This window comes from Schistocerca nitens, chromosome 2, assembly GCF_023898315.1.
Source record: "Schistocerca nitens isolate TAMUIC-IGC-003100 chromosome 2, iqSchNite1.1, whole genome shotgun sequence".
NCBI classification, from domain to species: domain Eukaryota; kingdom Metazoa; phylum Arthropoda; class Insecta; order Orthoptera; family Acrididae; genus Schistocerca; species Schistocerca nitens.
Window position 1 is genome coordinate 367102386 of NC_064615.1, and position 15521 is coordinate 367117906.

Below are 15521 nucleotides of genomic sequence, written 5' to 3' on the forward strand. Positions count from 1 at the left end.
AGATCGACAGATGACAGTGTGGAAATTTCGGCAAGCGGTGGCTAAGGGTTAAGAGAAGCCGAACGCACTAAACACAAGAACGTCGGGAAACCGAAGCACGTAACTATAAGATTGCGGAATGCAGTGCAAAAGCAAAACTTCGAGAAGACCAACTCTGAAGCCATCGGCGCGCTAGGAGTTACTCCGCGCAGCAGCGATCATCTAGGAAGAGCGAGACGGGGGTGTCGCTCGACCACACAATAAATTTTTACTTAATCCAAATTTGCAATACCGGTTCGTCACTAGAATACTGCGCCTTGGTTCTTCCAAAAGCGATAGTAATAAGCACGTCGACTGCAGCGTCATTTAGGGTAGTGAGTCAGACATGGAGAGGATAAAAGGCGGGTGGAATGTGCAACGACAGGGGGCATTGCAGGGCGGGCGCCGACTCCTTGCGCTGTGGCGCCGGCGGCGGCCTGGAGGGGCTGGGGCTGCTGGTGCCTCCATGTAGAGCTGCCGCCGAGCCCAGGCGCCGTGCCGCTAACGAAGCGATCGCCTTTGGTGACATCTTTTGCAATAACGACTGCGCGAATCGACGGTATCTCGTAAGGAAAGAAAGAGCAGCAGATGCTGCTGAGGACTCTCCCTCGAGCGTTTCCGATGACTTCTTGAGCTCTTATTCGACATGGCATTCAGGCAGTCAAGGGTGCTGTCGATTGTTTCACACGAATGCGAAATACCGGCATTGTGCGTTTCCGCCGAGCCCAGGCGCCGTGCCGCTAACGAAGCGATCGCCTTTGGTGACATCTTTTGCAATAACGACTGCGCGAATCGACGGTATCTCGTAAGGAAAGAAAGAGCAGCAGATGCTGCTGAGGACTCTCCCTCGAGCGTTTCCGATGACTTCTTGAGCTCTTATTCGACATGGCATTCAGGCAGTCAAGGGTGCTGTCGATTGTTTCACACGAATGCGAAATACCGGCATTGTGCGTTTCCGCAAAGTGATTTTTACGCCACAATGGCGATCGTCCTACAAGTTGTATCACATGTGGAGGGCAGAGCGTAGCAGTTTCCGTGGTGTAGCGGTTATAACGTCTGCCTAACACGCACAAGGTCCCCGGTTCGATTGCGGGCGGAAACAAGTTTTCGTCGCACTCAGCAAGACACTTGCTACGATCTCTACTGTGACCATTTAAATCAACTTCAAACGTTCCACCAGCAGGGTGCACATGGCTCAAATGAAACTGTTTCAGAACTGGTTGTCGGATTTAGCGCTGACTTGGAGGCCTGGAAATGCGCGAAACAGCCGCCGCCATGCGGTTTGTTAGCACACCGTTGTACAAAACGCAAGGGCTCGTCCGGGATTTGAACCCGGGACCTCCTGCACCCGAAGCAGGAATCATACCCCTAGACCAACGAGCCTGTTCGTTCCGAAAACACACTGCATGTGAATGACGCCACCGTTGATGGTCTCACCATGTACGGCTGCAGCTCACCCAGCGTTCTCTCTGGCTGTCGCGGTTGGATTGTTTTCATCGACTTCTTGTACTATAGGAACCTCACGAATCGGAGGGAGCTCGTAGCCGATGCCCTTGCTAACACAGAAGGAAAACTGTTGCTACCACGAGTCTCCGGGTGGCACATCAGACGAACCGTCGTTTCCGTCGTGTAGCGGCTATCACGTCTGCTTTACACGCAGAAGGTTCCCGGTTCGATCCCGGGCGGGAACACAACAATTTTAATCCGTATATCGGATTTCATTTCCGGGATGACCTCACGGATGCGTATGCAGAGACAATCAATGTCATATTCTAGATGGATAGGGCGTCATTTTACTGTCAAATACTGTTGCTCTCTTATTGCACCGGTATTTGGTAACTGAGAACGCCCCTAGCTCCATTATGGCTGGCAAAATATACAACCCGGTTCTTCAGGGCTACTTCAGGTGCGCTTCCTACTGGCTATCCTGAGCTCGCGCTACTCGCCTTGTCACGGCTGTGACAAAGTGTGAAGGTAACTAATAATGAGAAACTCTTAGCCACGCTCAGTCTTACGTCCCACCCATTGGTTGTTGCCGTCGCTAGTAAGATGAAGGTAGACTGTCGCACAATCAAGCTGAATCTCCACTCACGGTGCACATATTCCGCAAAGACAACCTTGTTTTCCGTTGCAAGAAAAATTACCGTCTGCCTTTCTACCGAATTCCACCTACGTACTTTACTGGTGCCGGATTCTTGTTATATCCACGTGATATAACAGGCGTCTTACTCTTCATTGAGGAGCTGCAACCGGGACTGAGTTCCACCTACTCTTCAGCACGGTCAAAATGGCAGGGCTCGTCCGGGATTTGAACCCGGGACCTCCTGCACCCAAAGCAGGAATCATACCCCTAGACCAACGAGCCACCTGCCCGCACCACTCAAGCTAATCACAAGTAGTGCATCTCCCAGGGAACACAAACTTTCACGTGAATTCGCAAGATAAGCGCTTTCTGCAGGCAGCACTCACCACTGATGAGAAGAATATTAAAGGCGCCGAATAAAAAGCGAAATAACTTCATCGAACTCTGCTTATGAACAGCCGGCAGTGCCTCAGTTTCCGTATGTGGTTTCTCAGGGTTAAGAGAAGGCGAATGCACTAAACAAAATAACATCGGGAAAGCAAGCACCAACTCATAATGAAAATATTGAAGAATATACTGCAAGCAAAACTTCCAGAAGACGAATACTGAAGACGCCACAGACAAAAGAATTATTCTATGCAGCAACGATCATCTAGGAAGCGTGAATTGCATGTGCCGCTCCACCACACAACTTCTTTTGATACTGTTTTACTTATTCTAAATTTTCATTACCTGATCGTCTCTAGAATACTGTGTGATTATCACGTGGTTTCCTCCTTCCAACAGCGATAGTGGTAAGTAAATCGACTACAAAATCTTTCAAAGTAGGTCAGACACCAAAAAAAAAAAAAAAAAATCGGAGCTGCGTGTAGCTCATGTCATTCTGCTTCAAAGGTAATTCAGCGGCTGGGAGTAGTGGCGTACTCCTGTAATCCAAGCTTCCGGGAGGCCGTTGTGTGGGAGAGATCTGGAAACAACTACAGATTCGGCCGTTTCACGAGCTCAGGAACGGCCGCGGTACTTTCATCGAGCTCTGCAGATCGACAGATGACAGTGTGGAAATTTCGGCAAGCGGTGGCTAAGGGTTAAGAGAAGCCGAACGCACTAAACACAAGAACGTCGGGAAACCGAAGCACGTAACTATAAGATTGCGGAATGCAGTGCAAAAGCAAAACTTCGAGAAGACCAACTCTGAAGCCATCGGCGCGCTAGGAGTTACTCCGCGCAGCAGCGATCATCTAGGAAGAGCGAGACGGGGGTGTCGCTCGACCACACAATAAATTTTTACTTAATCCAAATTTGCAATACCGGTTCGTCACTAGAATACTGCGCCTTGGTTCTTCCAAAAGCGATAGTAATAAGCACGTCGACTGCAGCGTCATTTAGGGTAGTGAGTCAGACATGGAGAGGATAAAAGGCGGGTGGAATGTGCAACGACAGGGGGCATTGCAGGGCGGGCGCCGACTCCTTGCGCTGTGGCGCCGGCGGCGGCCTGGAGGGGCTGGGGCTGCTGGTGCCTCCATGTAGAGCTGCCGCCGAGCCCAGGCGCCGTGCCGCTAACGAAGCGATCGCCTTTGGTGACATCTTTTGCAATAACGACTGCGCGAATCGACGGTATCTCGTAAGGAAAGAAAGAGCAGCAGATGCTGCTGAGGACTCTCCCTCGAGCGTTTCCGATGACTTCTTGAGCTCTTATTCGACATGGCATTCAGGCAGTCAAGGGTGCTGTCGATTGTTTCACACGAATGCGAAATACCGGCATTGTGCGTTTCCGCCGAGCCCAGGCGCCGTGCCGCTAACGAAGCGATCGCCTTTGGTGACATCTTTTGCAATAACGACTGCGCGAATCGACGGTATCTCGTAAGGAAAGAAAGAGCAGCAGATGCTGCTGAGGACTCTCCCTCGAGCGTTTCCGATGACTTCTTGAGCTCTTATTCGACATGGCATTCAGGCAGTCAAGGGTGCTGTCGATTGTTTCACACGAATGCGAAATACCGGCATTGTGCGTTTCCGCCGAGCCCAGGCGCCGTGCCGCTAACGAAGCGATCGCCTTTGGTGACATCTTTTGCAATAACGACTGCGCGAATCGACGGTATCTCGTAAGGAAAGAAAGAGCAGCAGATGCTGCTGAGGACTCTCCCTCGAGCGTTTCCGATGACTTCTTGAGCTCTTATTCGACATGGCATTCAGGCAGTCAAGGGTGCTGTCGATTGTTTCACACGAATGCGAAATACCGGCATTGTGCGTTTCCGCCGAGCCCAGGCGCCGTGCCGCTAACGAAGCGATCGCCTTTGGTGACATCTTTTGCAATAACGACTGCGCGAATCGACGGTATCTCGTAAGGAAAGAAAGAGCAGCAGATGCTGCTGAGGACTCTCCCTCGAGCGTTTCCGATGACTTCTTGAGCTCTTATTCGACATGGCATTCAGGCAGTCAAGGGTGCTGTCGATTGTTTCACACGAATGCGAAATACCGGCATTGTGCGTTTCCGCAAAGTGATTTTTACGCCACAATGGCGATCGTCCTACAAGTTGTATCACATGTGGAGGGCAGAGCGTAGCAGTTTCCGTGGTGTAGCGGTTATAACGTCTGCCTAACACGCACAAGGTCCCCGGTTCGATTGCGGGCGGAAACAAGTTTTCGTCGCACTCAGCAAGACACTTGCTACGATCTCTACTGTGACCATTTAAATCAACTTCAAACGTTCCACCAGCAGGGTGCACATGGCTCAAATGAAACTGTTTCAGAACTGGTTGTCGGATTTAGCGCTGACTTGGAGGCCTGGAAATGCGCGAAACAGCCGCCGCCATGCGGTTTGTTAGCACACCGTTGTACAAAACGCAAGGGCTCGTCCGGGATTTGAACCCGGGACCTCCTGCACCCGAAGCAGGAATCATACCCCTAGACCAACGAGCCTGTTCGTTCCGAAAACACACTGCATGTGAATGACGCCACCGTTGATGGTCTCACCATGTACGGCTGCAGCTCACCCAGCGTTCTCTCTGGCTGTCGCGGTTGGATTGTTTTCATCGACTTCTTGTACTATAGGAACCTCACGAATCGGAGGGAGCTCGTAGCCGATGCCCTTGCTAACACAGAAGGAAAACTGTTGCTACCACGAGTCTCCGGGTGGCACATCAGACGAACCGTCGTTTCCGTGGTGTAGCGGTTATCACGTCTGCTTTACACGCAGAAGGTCCCCGGTTCGATCCCGGGCGGGAACACAACAATTTTAATCCGTATATCGGATTTCATTTCCGGGATGACCTCACGGATGCGTATGCAGAGACAATCAATGTCATATTCTAGATGGATAGGGCGTCATTTTACTGTCAAATACTGTTGCTCTCTTATTGCACCGGTATTTGGTAACTGAGAACGCCCCTAGCTCCATTATGGCTGGCAAAATATACAACCCGGTTCTTCAGGGCTACTTCAGGTGCGCTTCCTACTGGCTATCCTGAGCTCGCGCTACTCGCCTTGTCACGGCTGTGACAAAGTGTGAAGGTAACTAATAATGAGAAACTCTTAGCCACGCTCAGTCTTACGTCCCACCCATTGGTTGTTGCCGTCGCTAGTAAGATGAAGGTAGACTGTCGCACAATCAAGCTGAATCTCCACTCACGGTGCACATATTCCGCAAAGACAACCTTGTTTTCCGTTGCAAGAAAAATTACCGTCTGCCTTTCTACCGAATTCCACCTACGTACTTTACTGGTGCCGGATTCTTGTTATATCCACGTGATATAACAGGCGTCTTACTCTTCATTGAGGAGCTGCAACCGGGACTGAGTTCCACCTACTCTTCAGCACGGTCAAAATGGCAGGGCTCGTCCGGGATTTGAACCCGGGACCTCCTGCACCCAAAGCAGGAATCATACCCCTAGACCAACGAGCCACCTGCCCGCACCACTCAAGCTAATCACAAGTAGTGCATCTCCCAGGGAACACAAACTTTCACGTGAATTCGCAAGATAAGCGCTTTCTGCAGGCAGCACTCACCACTGATGAGAAGAATATTAAAGGCGCCGAATAAAAAGCGAAATAACTTCATCGAACTCTGCTTATGAACAGCCGGCAGTGCCTCAGTTTCCGTATGTGGTTTCTCAGGGTTAAGAGAAGGCGAATGCACTAAACAAAATAACATCGGGAAAGCAAGCACCAACTCATAATGAAAATATTGAAGAATATACTGCAAGCAAAACTTCCAGAAGACGAATACTGAAGACGCCACAGACAAAAGAATTATTCTATGCAGCAACGATCATCTAGGAAGCGTGAATTGCATGTGCCGCTCCACCACACAACTTCTTTTGATACTGTTTTACTTATTCTAAATTTTCATTACCTGATCGTCTCTAGAATACTGTGTGATTATCACGTGGTTTCCTCCTTCCAACAGCGATAGTGGTAAGTAAATCGACTACAAAATCTTTCAAAGTAGGTCAGACACAAAAAAAAAAAAAAAAAATCGGAGCTGCGTGTAGCTCATGTCATTCTGCTTCAAAGGTAATTCAGCGGCTGGGAGTAGTGGCGTACTCCTGTAATCCAAGCTTCCGGGAGGCCGTTGTGTGGGAGAGATCTGGAAACAACTACAGATTCGGCCGTTTCACGAGCTCAGGAACGGCCGCGGTACCTTCATCGAGCTCTGCAGATCGACAGATGACAGTGTGGAAATTTCGGCAAGCGGTGGCTAAGGGTTAAGAGAAGCCGAACGCACTAAACACAAGAACGTCGGGAAACCGAAGCACGTAACTATAAGATTGCGGAATGCAGTGCAAAAGCAAAACTTCGAGAAGACCAACTCTGAAGCCATCGGCGCGCTAGGAGTTACTCCGCGCAGCAGCGATCATCTAGGAAGAGCGAGACGGGGGTGTCGCTCGACCACACAATAAATTTTTACTTAATCCAAATTTGCAATACCGGTTCGTCACTAGAATACTGCGCCTTGGTTCTTCCAAAAGCGATAGTAATAAGCACGTCGACTGCAGCGTCATTTAGGGTAGTGAGTCAGACATGGAGAGGATAAAAGGCGGGTGGAATGTGCAACGACAGGGGGCATTGCAGGGCGGGCGCCGGCTCCTTGCGCTGTGGCGCCGGCGGCGGCCTGGAGGGGCTGGGGCTGCTGGTGCCTCCATGTAGAGCTGCCGCCGAGCCCAGGCGCCGTGCCGCTAACGAAGCGATCGCCTTTGGTGACATCTTTTGCAATAACGACTGCGCGAATCGACGGTATCTCGTAAGGAAAGAAAGAGCAGCAGATGCTGCTGAGGACTCTCCCTCGAGCGTTTCCGATGACTTCTTGAGCTCTTATTCGACATGGCATTCAGGCAGTCAAGGGTGCTGTCGATTGTTTCACACGAATGCGAAATACCGGCATTGTGCGTTTCCGCCGAGCCCAGGCGCCGTGCCGCTAACGAAGCGATCGCCTTTGGTGACATCTTTTGCAATAACGACTGCGCGAATCGACGGTATCTCGTAAGGAAAGAAAGAGCAGCAGATGCTGCTGAGGACTCTCCCTCGAGCGTTTCCGATGACTTCTTGAGCTCTTATTCGACATGGCATTCAGGCAGTCAAGGGTGCTGTCGATTGTTTCACACGAATGCGAAATACCGGCATTGTGCGTTTCCGCAAAGTGATTTTTACGCCACAATGGCGATCGTCCTACAAGTTGTATCACATGTGGAGGGCAGAGCGTAGCAGTTTCCGTGGTGTAGCGGTTATAACGTCTGCCTAACACGCACAAGGTCCCCGGTTCGATTGCGGGCGGAAACAAGTTTTCGTCGCACTCAGCAAGACACTTGCTACGATCTCTACTGTGACCATTTAAATCAACTTCAAACGTTCCACCAGCAGGGTGCACATGGCTCAAATGAAACTGTTTCAGAACTGGTTGTCGGATTTAGCGCTGACTTGGAGGCCTGGAAATGCGCGAAACAGCCGCCGCCATGCGGTTTGTTAGCACACCGTTGTACAAAACGCAAGGGCTCGTCCGGGATTTGAACCCGGGACCTCCTGCACCCGAAGCAGGAATCATACCCCTAGACCAACGAGCCTGTTCGTTCCGAAAACACACTGCATGTGAATGACGCCACCGTTGATGGTCTCACCATGTACGGCTGCAGCTCACCCAGCGTTCTCTCTGGCTGTCGCGGTTGGATTGTTTTCATCGACTTCTTGTACTATAGGAACCTCACGAATCGGAGGGAGCTCGTAGCCGATGCCCTTGCTAACACAGAAGGAAAACTGTTGCTACCACGAGTCTCCGGGTGGCACATCAGACGAACCGTCGTTTCCGTCGTGTAGCGGCTATCACGTCTGCTTTACACGCAGAAGGTTCCCGGTTCGATCCCGGGCGGGAACACAACAATTTTAATCCGTATATCGGATTTCATTTCCGGGATGACCTCACGGATGCGTATGCAGAGACAATCAATGTCATATTCTAGATGGATAGGGCGTCATTTTACTGTCAAATACTGTTGCTCTCTTATTGCACCGGTATTTGGTAACTGAGAACGCCCCTAGCTCCATTATGGCTGGCAAAATATACAACCCGGTTCTTCAGGGCTACTTCAGGTGCGCTTCCTACTGGCTATCCTGAGCTCGCGCTACTCGCCTTGTCACGGCTGTGACAAAGTGTGAAGGTAACTAATAATGAGAAACTCTTAGCCACGCTCAGTCTTACGTCCCACCCATTGGTTGTTGCCGTCGCTAGTAAGATGAAGGTAGACTGTCGCACAATCAAGCTGAATCTCCACTCACGGTGCACATATTCCGCAAAGACAACCTTGTTTTCCGTTGCAAGAAAAATTACCGTCTGCCTTTCTACCGAATTCCACCTACGTACTTTACTGGTGCCGGATTCTTGTTATATCCACGTGATATAACAGGCGTCTTACTCTTCATTGAGGAGCTGCAACCGGGACTGAGTTCCACCTACTCTTCAGCACGGTCAAAATGGCAGGGCTCGTCCGGGATTTGAACCCGGGACTTCCTGCACCCAAAGCAGGAATCATACCCCTAGACCAACGAGCCACCTGCCCGCACCACTCAAGCTAATCACAAGTAGTGCATCTCCCAGGGAACACAAACTTTCACGTGAATTCGCAAGATAAGCGCTTTCTGCAGGCAGCACTCACCACTGATGAGAAGAATATTAAAGGCGCCGAATAAAAAGCGAAATAACTTCATCGAACTCTGCTTATGAACAGCCGGCAGTGCCTCAGTTTCCGTATGTGGTTTCTCAGGGTTAAGAGAAGGCGAATGCACTAAACAAAATAACATCGGGAAAGCAAGCACCAACTCATAATGAAAATATTGAAGAATATACTGCAAGCAAAACTTCCAGAAGACGAATACTGAAGACGCCACAGACAAAAGAATTATTCTATGCAGCAACGATCATCTAGGAAGCGTGAATTGCATGTGCCGCTCCACCACACAACTTCTTTTGATACTGTTTTACTTATTCTAAATTTTCATTACCTGATCGTCTCTAGAATACTGTGTGATTATCACGTGGTTTCCTCCTTCCAACAGCGATAGTGGTAAGTAAATCGACTACAAAATCTTTCAAAGTAGGTCAGACACCAAAAAAAAAAAAAAAAAAAAAAAAAAAAATCGGAGCTGCGTGTAGCTCATGTCATTCTGCTTCAAAGGTAATTCAGCGGCTGGGAGTAGTGGCGTACTCCTGTAATCCAAGCTTCCGGGAGGCCGTTGTGTGGGAGAGATCTGGAAACAACTACAGATTCGGCCGTTTCACGAGCTCAGGAACGGCCGCGGTACTTTCATCGAGCTCTGCAGATCGACAGATGACAGTGTGGAAATTTCGGCAAGCGGTGGCTAAGGGTTAAGAGAAGCCGAACGCACTAAACACAAGAACGTCGGGAAACCGAAGCACGTAACTATAAGATTGCGGAATGCAGTGCAAAAGCAAAACTTCGAGAAGACCAACTCTGAAGCCATCGGCGCGCTAGGAGTTACTCCGCGCAGCAGCGATCATCTAGGAAGAGCGAGACGGGGGTGTCGCTCGACCACACAATAAATTTTTACTTAATCCAAATTTGCAATACCGGTTCGTCACTAGAATACTGCGCCTTGGTTCTTCCAAAAGCGATAGTAATAAGCACGTCGACTGCAGCGTCATTTAGGGTAGTGAGTCAGACATGGAGAGGATAAAAGGCGGGTGGAATGTGCAACGACAGGGGGCATTGCAGGGCGGGCGCCGACTCCTTGCGCTGTGGCGCCGGCGGCGGCCTGGAGGGGCTGGGGCTGCTGGTGCCTCCATGTAGAGCTGCCGCCGAGCCCAGGCGCCGTGCCGCTAACGAAGCGATCGCCTTTGGTGACATCTTTTGCAATAACGACTGCGCGAATCGACGGTATCTCGTAAGGAAAGAAAGAGCAGCAGATGCTGCTGAGGACTCTCCCTCGAGCGTTTCCGATGACTTCTTGAGCTCTTATTCGACATGGCATTCAGGCAGTCAAGGGTGCTGTCGATTGTTTCACACGAATGCGAAATACCGGCATTGTGCGTTTCCGCCGAGCCCAGGCGCCGTGCCGCTAACGAAGCGATCGCCTTTGGTGACATCTTTTGCAATAACGACTGCGCGAATCGACGGTATCTCGTAAGGAAAGAAAGAGCAGCAGATGCTGCTGAGGACTCTCCCTCGAGCGTTTCCGATGACTTCTTGAGCTCTTATTCGACATGGCATTCAGGCAGTCAAGGGTGCTGTCGATTGTTTCACACGAATGCGAAATACCGGCATTGTGCGTTTCCGCCGAGCCCAGGCGCCGTGCCGCTAACGAAGCGATCGCCTTTGGTGACATCTTTTGCAATAACGACTGCGCGAATCGACGGTATCTCGTAAGGAAAGAAAGAGCAGCAGATGCTGCTGAGGACTCTCCCTCGAGCGTTTCCGATGACTTCTTGAGCTCTTATTCGACATGGCATTCAGGCAGTCAAGGGTGCTGTCGATTGTTTCACACGAATGCGAAATACCGGCATTGTGCGTTTCCGCAAAGTGATTTTTACGCCACAATGGCGATCGTCCTACAAGTTGTATCACATGTGGAGGGCAGAGCGTAGCAGTTTCCGTGGTGTAGCGGTTATAACGTCTGCCTAACACGCACAAGGTCCCCGGTTCGATTGCGGGCGGAAACAAGTTTTCGTCGCACTCAGCAAGACACTTGCTACGATCTCTACTGTGACCATTTAAATCAACTTCAAACGTTCCACCAGCAGGGTGCACATGGCTCAAATGAAACTGTTTCAGAACTGGTTGTCGGATTTAGCGCTGACTTGGAGGCCTGGAAATGCGCGAAACAGCCGCCGCCATGCGGTTTGTTAGCACACCGTTGTACAAAACGCAAGGGCTCGTCCGGGATTTGAACCCGGGACCTCCTGCACCCGAAGCAGGAATCATACCCCTAGACCAACGAGCCTGTTCGTTCCGAAAACACACTGCATGTGAATGACGCCACCGTTGATGGTCTCACCATGTACGGCTGCAGCTCACCCAGCGTTCTCTCTGGCTGTCGCGGTTGGATTGTTTTCATCGACTTCTTGTACTATAGGAACCTCACGAATCGGAGGGAGCTCGTAGCCGATGCCCTTGCTAACACAGAAGGAAAACTGTTGCTACCACGAGTCTCCGGGTGGCACATCAGACGAACCGTCGTTTCCGTGGTGTAGCGGCTATCACGTCTGCTTTACACGCAGAAGGTTCCCGGTTCGATCCCGGGCGGGAACACAACAATTTTAATCCGTATATCGGATTTCATTTCCGGGATGACCTCACGGATGCGTATGCAGAGACAATCAATGTCATATTCTAGATGGATAGGGCGTCATTTTACTGTCAAATACTGTTGCTCTCTTATTGCACCGGTATTTGGTAACTGAGAACGCCCCTAGCTCCATTATGGCTGGCAAAATATACAACCCGGTTCTTCAGGGCTACTTCAGGTGCGCTTCCTACTGGCTATCCTGAGCTCGCGCTACTCGCCTTGTCACGGCTGTGACAAAGTGTGAAGGTAACTAATAATGAGAAACTCTTAGCCACGCTCAGTCTTACGTCCCACCCATTGGTTGTTGCCGTCGCTAGTAAGATGAAGGTAGACTGTCGCACAATCAAGCTGAATCTCCACTCACGGTGCACATATTCCGCAAAGACAACCTTGTTTTCCGTTGCAAGAAAAATTACCGTCTGCCTTTCTACCGAATTCCACCTACGTACTTTACTGGTGCCGGATTCTTGTTATATCCACGTGATATAACAGGCGTCTTACTCTTCATTGAGGAGCTGCAACCGGGACTGAGTTCCACCTACTCTTCAGCACGGTCAAAATGGCAGGGCTCGTCCGGGATTTGAACCCGGGACTTCCTGCACCCAAAGCAGGAATCATACCCCTAGACCAACGAGCCACCTGCCCGCACCACTCAAGCTAATCACAAGTAGTGCATCTCCCAGGGAACACAAACTTTCACGTGAATTCGCAAGATAAGCGCTTTCTGCAGGCAGCACTCACCACTGATGAGAAGAATATTAAAGGCGCCGAATAAAAAGCGAAATAACTTCATCGAACTCTGCTTATGAACAGCCGGCAGTGCCTCAGTTTCCGTATGTGGTTTCTCAGGGTTAAGAGAAGGCGAATGCACTAAACAAAATAACATCGGGAAAGCAAGCACCAACTCATAATGAAAATATTGAAGAATATACTGCAAGCAAAACTTCCAGAAGACGAATACTGAAGACGCCACAGACAAAAGAATTATTCTATGCAGCAACGATCATCTAGGAAGCGTGAATTGCATGTGCCGCTCCACCACACAACTTCTTTTGATACTGTTTTACTTATTCTAAATTTTCATTACCTGATCGTCTCTAGAATACTGTGTGATTATCACGTGGTTTCCTCCTTCCAACAGCGATAGTGGTAAGTAAATCGACTACAAAATCTTTCAAAGTAGGTCAGACACCAAAAAAAAAAAAAAAAAAAAAAAAAAAAATCGGAGCTGCGTGTAGCTCATGTCATTCTGCTTCAAAGGTAATTCAGCGGCTGGGAGTAGTGGCGTACTCCTGTAATCCAAGCTTCCGGGAGGCCGTTGTGTGGGAGAGATCTGGAAACAACTACAGATTCGGCCGTTTCACGAGCTCAGGAACGGCCGCGGTACTTTCATCGAGCTCTGCAGATCGACAGATGACAGTGTGGAAATTTCGGCAAGCGGTGGCTAAGGGTTAAGAGAAGCCGAACGCACTAAACACAAGAACGTCGGGAAACCGAAGCACGTAACTATAAGATTGCGGAATGCAGTGCAAAAGCAAAACTTCGAGAAGACCAACTCTGAAGCCATCGGCGCGCTAGGAGTTACTCCGCGCAGCAGCGATCATCTAGGAAGAGCGAGACGGGGGTGTCGCTCGACCACACAATAAATTTTTACTTAATCCAAATTTGCAATACCGGTTCGTCACTAGAATACTGCGCCTTGGTTCTTCCAAAAGCGATAGTAATAAGCACGTCGACTGCAGCGTCATTTAGGGTAGTGAGTCAGACATGGAGAGGATAAAAGGCGGGTGGAATGTGCAACGACAGGGGGCATTGCAGGGCGGGCGCCGACTCCTTGCGCTGTGGCGCCGGCGGCGGCCTGGAGGGGCTGGGGCTGCTGGTGCCTCCATGTAGAGCTGCCGCCGAGCCCAGGCGCCGTGCCGCTAACGAAGCGATCGCCTTTGGTGACATCTTTTGCAATAACGACTGCGCGAATCGACGGTATCTCGTAAGGAAAGAAAGAGCAGCAGATGCTGCTGAGGACTCTCCCTCGAGCGTTTCCGATGACTTCTTGAGCTCTTATTCGACATGGCATTCAGGCAGTCAAGGGTGCTGTCGATTGTTTCACACGAATGCGAAATACCGGCATTGTGCGTTTCCGCCGAGCCCAGGCGCCGTGCCGCTAACGAAGCGATCGCCTTTGGTGACATCTTTTGCAATAACGACTGCGCGAATCGACGGTATCTCGTAAGGAAAGAAAGAGCAGCAGATGCTGCTGAGGACTCTCCCTCGAGCGTTTCCGATGACTTCTTGAGCTCTTATTCGACATGGCATTCAGGCAGTCAAGGGTGCTGTCGATTGTTTCACACGAATGCGAAATACCGGCATTGTGCGTTTCCGCCGAGCCCAGGCGCCGTGCCGCTAACGAAGCGATCGCCTTTGGTGACATCTTTTGCAATAACGACTGCGCGAATCGACGGTATCTCGTAAGGAAAGAAAGAGCAGCAGATGCTGCTGAGGACTCTCCCTCGAGCGTTTCCGATGACTTCTTGAGCTCTTATTCGACATGGCATTCAGGCAGTCAAGGGTGCTGTCGATTGTTTCACACGAATGCGAAATACCGGCATTGTGCGTTTCCGCAAAGTGATTTTTACGCCACAATGGCGATCGTCCTACAAGTTGTATCACATGTGGAGGGCAGAGCGTAGCAGTTTCCGTGGTGTAGCGGTTATAACGTCTGCCTAACACGCACAAGGTCCCCGGTTCGATTGCGGGCGGAAACAAGTTTTCGTCGCACTCAGCAAGACACTTGCTACGATCTCTACTGTGACCATTTAAATCAACTTCAAACGTTCCACCAGCAGGGTGCACATGGCTCAAATGAAACTGTTTCAGAACTGGTTGTCGGATTTAGCGCTGACTTGGAGGCCTGGAAATGCGCGAAACAGCCGCCGCCATGCGGTTTGTTAGCACACCGTTGTACAAAACGCAAGGGCTCGTCCGGGATTTGAACCCGGGACCTCCTGCACCCGAAGCAGGAATCATACCCCTACACCAACGAGCCTGTTCGTTCCGAAAACACACTGCATGTGAATGACGCCACCGTTGATGGTCTCACCATGTACGGCTGCAGCTCACCCAGCGTTCTCTCTGGCTGTCGCGGTTGGATTGTTTTCATCGACTTCTTGTACTATAGGAACCTCACGAATCGGAGGGAGCTCGTAGCCGATGCCCTTGCTAACACAGAAGGAAAACTGTTGCTACCACGAGTCTCCGGGTGGCACATCAGACGAACCGTCGTTTCCGTGGTGTAGCGGCTATCACGTCTGCTTTACACGCAGAAGGTTCCCGGTTCGATCCCGGGCGGGAACACAACAATTTTAATCCGTATATCGGATTTCATTTCCGGGATGACCTCACGGATGCGTATGCAGAGACAATCAATGTCATATTCTAGATGGATAGGGCGTCATTTTACTGTCAAATACTGTTGCTCTCTTATTGCACCGGTATTTGGTAACTGAGAACGCCCCTAGCTCCATTATGGCTGGCAAAATATACAACCCGGTTCTTCAGGGCTACTTCAGGTGCGCTTCCTACTGGCTATCCTGAGCTCGCGCTACTCGCCTTGTCACGGCTGTGACAAAGTGTGAAG

The 15521-nt window shown here is 50.4% G+C and overlaps 14 non-coding genes across 14 annotated transcripts; 5 read left to right on the forward strand and 9 right to left on the reverse strand.

The window, feature by feature from the left end:
* Window positions 1–1329: 1329 nt before the first annotated feature.
* On the reverse strand, window positions 1330–1401 carry Trnap-cgg (transfer RNA proline (anticodon CGG)). The gene has a single exon. It is a non-coding gene; the product is annotated as a tRNA-Pro (tRNA).
* A 235-nt stretch (window positions 1402–1636) lies between these two features.
* On the forward strand, window positions 1637–1709 carry Trnav-uac (transfer RNA valine (anticodon UAC)). The gene has a single exon. It is a non-coding gene; the product is annotated as a tRNA-Val (tRNA).
* Window positions 1710–2311: 602 nt separating this feature from the next.
* On the reverse strand, window positions 2312–2383 carry Trnap-ugg (transfer RNA proline (anticodon UGG)). The gene has a single exon. It is a non-coding gene; the product is annotated as a tRNA-Pro (tRNA).
* Window positions 2384–4945: 2562 nt separating this feature from the next.
* On the reverse strand, window positions 4946–5017 carry Trnap-cgg (transfer RNA proline (anticodon CGG)). The gene has a single exon. It is a non-coding gene; the product is annotated as a tRNA-Pro (tRNA).
* A 235-nt stretch (window positions 5018–5252) lies between these two features.
* Window positions 5253–5325, forward strand: Trnav-uac (transfer RNA valine (anticodon UAC)). The gene has a single exon. It is a non-coding gene; the product is annotated as a tRNA-Val (tRNA).
* Window positions 5326–5927: 602 nt separating this feature from the next.
* Window positions 5928–5999, reverse strand: Trnap-ugg (transfer RNA proline (anticodon UGG)). Its single transcript has one exon. It is a non-coding gene; the product is annotated as a tRNA-Pro (tRNA).
* A 2083-nt stretch (window positions 6000–8082) lies between these two features.
* On the reverse strand, window positions 8083–8154 carry Trnap-cgg (transfer RNA proline (anticodon CGG)). The gene has a single exon. It is a non-coding gene; the product is annotated as a tRNA-Pro (tRNA).
* Window positions 8155–8389: 235 nt separating this feature from the next.
* Trnav-uac (transfer RNA valine (anticodon UAC)) lies at window positions 8390–8462 on the forward strand. Its single transcript has one exon. It is a non-coding gene; the product is annotated as a tRNA-Val (tRNA).
* A 602-nt stretch (window positions 8463–9064) lies between these two features.
* On the reverse strand, window positions 9065–9136 carry Trnap-ugg (transfer RNA proline (anticodon UGG)). Its single transcript has one exon. It is a non-coding gene; the product is annotated as a tRNA-Pro (tRNA).
* Window positions 9137–11470: 2334 nt separating this feature from the next.
* Window positions 11471–11542, reverse strand: Trnap-cgg (transfer RNA proline (anticodon CGG)). Its single transcript has one exon. It is a non-coding gene; the product is annotated as a tRNA-Pro (tRNA).
* Window positions 11543–11777: 235 nt separating this feature from the next.
* Trnav-uac (transfer RNA valine (anticodon UAC)) lies at window positions 11778–11850 on the forward strand. Its single transcript has one exon. It is a non-coding gene; the product is annotated as a tRNA-Val (tRNA).
* A 602-nt stretch (window positions 11851–12452) lies between these two features.
* On the reverse strand, window positions 12453–12524 carry Trnap-ugg (transfer RNA proline (anticodon UGG)). The gene has a single exon. It is a non-coding gene; the product is annotated as a tRNA-Pro (tRNA).
* A 2334-nt stretch (window positions 12525–14858) lies between these two features.
* On the reverse strand, window positions 14859–14930 carry Trnap-cgg (transfer RNA proline (anticodon CGG)). Its single transcript has one exon. It is a non-coding gene; the product is annotated as a tRNA-Pro (tRNA).
* Window positions 14931–15165: 235 nt separating this feature from the next.
* Trnav-uac (transfer RNA valine (anticodon UAC)) lies at window positions 15166–15238 on the forward strand. The gene has a single exon. It is a non-coding gene; the product is annotated as a tRNA-Val (tRNA).
* The last annotated feature ends 283 nt before the right edge of the window (window positions 15239–15521 follow it).